The sequence below is a fragment of the Octopus bimaculoides genome, chromosome 14 (genome assembly GCF_001194135.2).
Source record: "Octopus bimaculoides isolate UCB-OBI-ISO-001 chromosome 14, ASM119413v2, whole genome shotgun sequence".
In the NCBI taxonomy this organism is placed as follows: Eukaryota; Metazoa; Mollusca; class Cephalopoda; order Octopoda; family Octopodidae; genus Octopus; species Octopus bimaculoides.
Genome location: NC_068994.1, coordinates 31,266,450 through 31,271,376, shown reverse-complemented (window position 1 = coordinate 31,271,376; position 4,927 = coordinate 31,266,450). Strand labels below are relative to the sequence as shown.

The 4,927-nt window shown below is 35.3% G+C and overlaps 1 protein-coding gene across 1 annotated transcript in view; it reads right to left on the bottom strand.

Annotated features, from left to right (window-relative positions):
- Positions 1–855, bottom strand: part of LOC106874053 (zinc finger protein 337) — a 16,487-nt gene extending 15,632 nt beyond the window's left edge. Inside the window, exon 1 of the mRNA XM_014921621.2 lies at positions 213–855. The gene's annotated coding sequence lies outside the window, so the exon portion shown is untranslated. The remainder of the gene's footprint in view (positions 1–212) is intronic.
- Between the last annotated feature and the right edge of the window lie 4,072 nt (positions 856–4,927).

The window sequence follows — 4,927 nt, the reverse complement described above, 5'->3', positions numbered from 1 at the left end:
TATATATATATATATATATATATATATATACACACACACACGTATGCGTGTGTGCATGTACTTTTAATGTGTGTGTATATATATATATATTCTTTAACTGCTTCCCTCTGTTTTTTTCTTTCTTAATTTAAGTGGAAACATGCATGCAGGAAACGACTGTGACGTGCTGCTGAGAATGTGTTAGAATGAAGGAACTAATTGTAAGTACTCACTAGTATTTCGGCTACAGAGAGGCGGGGCCGTTGCTAAGAGAGCCAGTTTGGCTGCGGTCGGTTGCTGGCCCGCTGACACACCATAAACAGTCCCGACCAGGACAAACACAACGTTGGGGGAGGGATAACCAAGCGTCAGCTAGGATCGCGTCACCAAGTAGTCGCAGAACGAATTACTACAGCGCCAGTTCCTCCGTACCATTGTCTGCGGGTGATAAAATTTGATGCGACCCGGTGTAAGCGGTGAAAAAGTCCCCCTTTCTACTTACGTTTCCCATCCTTTTCCTTTTGTTTCAGCTTCAATCTCTCCCTCTCTCTCATTTTGACATCATCTTTCCCGCTTTTGTTCCTTACTCGCGCTTATCTTTCTTCACATCTCTTCATTTTCTTACCTCACCCATCTGTCTGTTCACCCGCTTCATTTACTCTATTTGTCTTCCACTGTATTTTATTCTTTCTCCCCTTACCGTTTTCCCCTTTTCGTCTCCATGTTTGTTCTTTACTCTAATTCTTTTATTCTCGATCGCCATCTAATTTCCTTTATTTTATAATTAACTTAAGTAAAAACGAAATATAAAATTCTGAAATGGGTTTTGTAATAATTTTTTTTTCTCAGCGATATGTCTTGCTTCTTTATGATTAATTTTTACCATTTCAAACTCGCTAGGTGAATGTAATATATAACAATTAACATTGACTACTTTGTTAACATAATCTACCTAGCAATGTAGAATTTACTTCCGGCCTATTACACTTACCAATCTACAACAAATAAAGGGTAAGTTAGCAAAACTAACACTGCTAACGAAATAAAATAACTGTCGAGAGGCTAGTTTTCATGTTTTTTCTTTCTTTTACAAGTGTATAACTCGTCTGTCTTTTATAGTAGTGGTGGTGTAGATAGTTTGGGGCAGTCTACATCGCGCCGCCACCATCACTATCATTTCAATGCCTGTTGGAAATATTGTGATAATTAGAATTAATGAAATAAGGAAAAATGTGGATTGTGTCGTTTCAAGCCTTTGTCAGGTATTAATATAATAAGGTAAGCTAAAAGGGAATCAAAACCTGGCTGCTGACCCATTTCAACAAGAATTTAACAGCGTACCGCGCACTTTTCCAATTTAAGGTTATATTATCTAGGTCTATTCATTTTTAACTGTCTTCATTACTCGGTGAGGGGGCACGCTCATAGTTCGTTAACGAAATCTGACCAGTAGAAGGAGGAGCTTAATGAAGTTTAGTTCGGAAAGTTAAATTTCAGAACGTTGTATTTTATGGGCTGACTTCCTACCAGCAAAACTGCTCGAAATCTTTATCATATTGTTTAGTATAGAAGCACTAGCCCTCTTCTCACCTGATATTTTGTAGCGCGCGCGCACATACGTACAAGGAGAAATGATCAATGGAATTTTTCTTTGTTTGACAGGAGAATTTATTGAAGAAATTTTGGAAATATGTTATTTACTAATATAATGTTTACTTCCTTCTCCATTAAGGTGATAATTCGTAAAGTTATTTAATTTTCACTCTCATCTGCACTTTAATTACGAAGTATTTTTAAAACAGAGCAAACATGAGATTGAGAGAGAAGAAACAGCGAACCTATAAAAGAAAGAAGCAGAGGAACATGGGTAGAAGGTGGGGAAGGGAGTATGAACTTCAATGAAATAAAGAATGCCGTTTCGTACTAAATTTGCTGAAAGACTCAACCGGCATCATAGAACAAAACATCTTTTTACATTAGATGGATTTAGTCTTTGATAGGTTAGATAGGACAAACGGGAACTTGACATGGTAAAAAGCCTTTATTTGGTAAATATATCGAATTTTTTAATTACATCAATGAAAATTAATTTTCGGTTGAAGTTTATCGGCAGTTTTACCCTAATTTTTGTTGAAAGCTACTACGTGCTGTTATTTTGCAGCTAGGCATATCTAGTTAGTACATGGTTGTGGCTCTTAATTAGTCCTAAGACAACTTTGATTGAGTTGATTTAAGATCAAAGATATTCCAGCTGTAACCATTCCATTGTTTTTTTCCAGGTGTAGTGTTCTTCGAGACTAGCATGTCCTTCTTTAAAACAGTTGGATGTTATTTGAAAAATATTGGCAGTTATTTCTAGCAGATTGGGTAAATATGTGGAGGTCCATTTTCTGGTTTGTGCTAGTATATGATAGTGTTTTGGAACTAAAACAGTTTTTTTTTTTACCTAGATATTCAGTTTGAAATTGATGACTATATTGACATAATACTCAGTGATTTTTCCACCAATAATTCAGCAAGTATAATGAATCCAGTGTTTCACTGAGGAGAACTATTAAAACCAAAACATGCCCAGAGTTGTCTCCCATACTTGGTGAAATATTTAAAGTAATAACCATAGAGTTAATATTATCTTTTCCACGTTACATAATGTCTTTAATTAATGTTTTCACTGTAGTAATCCTTTGGTGACCATATTTTAACAAAAACATTTAAAACCTATAGATGTTGACTGAATAGACACAGTTTATAGATGTTTGCTAGACAGATACAATCTCTAGATGCTGACTAGAAAGTCACAATCCATAACTGAGTAGTGGATAGACACAATGTGTAGATATTGTTTTGACTCTTCAGAATCAATAAATCTTGGCTAGATAAACAAAGTTAAGCCAGCATTCTATGATATCAACACTGTTAGCATCTCAGTGTAGTATTAAATTGGTATTATTAGCTTAGTCAATATGGTATCATACTGACACTATTAGCTAAATCTGCATTGTCCCATACAGATACTGTTAGCTTAGTATAGTATCAGACCTACACTTACGTAAATAAGTTATTTTTTAGTAAGCATAACTAGTCCGGGAATGCTTTAATACTACCTCGTATATGTATATATGTGTGTACAGAGTTATATGAAATCATATTTAACATGTTTGTGTACGTCTGGACTGATAAACAATTGTCATCATCATTGGCATGGGTTGGATGGGTTGACAGGAGCTGGCAAGCCAGAAGAGTGCACCAAGCTTCACTGTGGCATAGTTTTTACAACTGGAAGCCCTTCCTAATGCCAACTATTACAATACGCTGAAAATTATCTTTAGAGACAGTATGAGTGGAAACATTACTAGGTTATGAATGATATCACTGGATTGTAGGATGCATGCACTTCTGCATTGTTATGCTTCATCATCTATGTATACCAAGCTGTCATTCATGGCCACTAAGTAAAGTTTGTTTAGTTTACATTACTGCTTTGGGTGCTGTCCAGGTATTTTGCTCTGGCCCAGTGGCTGTACCATGTAATCAGTAAATATTATTTATTGATCTCTTATGAGGAAGTTAAAACTTCCAGTCAGTTGAGAGTTGCCCTGCTTGGTATCTGTAACTGCAGAGAGCAAAAGCTCAAAATGCATCTACCAATCAACCAGAGTGGATGGAGTCTCTGAACTGACTTTAATGTTTTTTAACACGTTTTGCTTAAAGCAAGAATTTTGTCTCCATGACAGATTGCAGTGAAGTTGCTTGTTTACAAATCAAACATGTCCCAAACATTTTTGAACTGATACATATGTGCATGTATGTGTGTGTGTATTTAAAATGTTACTTAACATCTGTTTTCCAAGCTGGAATAGTACTGAAGGGTTGTCATGGCCCATGTCAATTCATATTTGGAGGTACTTGCCTTCAAAACAGGCCAGAAGGTCACATTTTCATTGTGCAGTCCAATTTCAGCATGATTTCATGATTTCTGCAGCTGGATGTTCTTCCTAACACTAATTACTTTATAGAGTATAAAAGCTGACTTTTGTCCATTCTGTAAATTGGTTATTTAAACTGATGAAGAACAATTTGAAGGAGATTTCACTGAAGGTAAAGTGGTGATAGAAGCTTTCTCCATATGGTGTGTACTATGAGAAGTGGAAACTAACATTTTAGGTAAGCCTGTTTCCTTCAACATAAGGAGCCATGCTGGAAACGTTAAAAATGTCATGGAATATAAATAGTCATCCCCTATGTTATGGAAGTATTACATTACTGAAAATTTTGCTGTAACAAGGAATTCCATACCATGTTATTAATTTCCATGTTATATTACATGGAAGTGCATGAGGGAAATAGATTTCACATTACAAGATACCATGTTATGATAAGATTTTCTGGAATGTTGCCATTTCTATAGCATGAGGAAGTGGGGATGCCTGTACTAGTTGTGTTTTTTTTTTAATAAATGGAAACAAAAAAAAAAAAACAGGTGTGGATCATACTTGCCACCAGTGTCATTAAATAATTAGTTTTGTTCTTAGGTGTGAAAAAAAATGGTTTCTTAAAAAAAAAAAAAAAATATTGAATGCTCAAACATGGTATATATAAGATGCCATTATATCCAGCGAGTTTAAGGTGGCAAGTTGACAGAACCATTAGTATGCTTTGTGGAATTTCGTCTGGCTTTACGTTCTGAGTTCAAATTCTGCTGGAGTCAACTTTGCCTTTCAGCCTTGATAAAATGAGTACCAATTGAACACTGTGGTTAATTTAATTGACTTAGTCCCTCCTTTGAACTTAGTGGCCTTGTGCCAAAATTTGAAACCATTATATCTAGTTAGTTGTGTGTAGTGTGATAGCAAACTTCTACATATGTGGTTATGGAAAAAAAAAAAAAGGATAAAATTGATGATTACAATAATGATGATGATGCATATATCATTGTCATGAGCTAGGA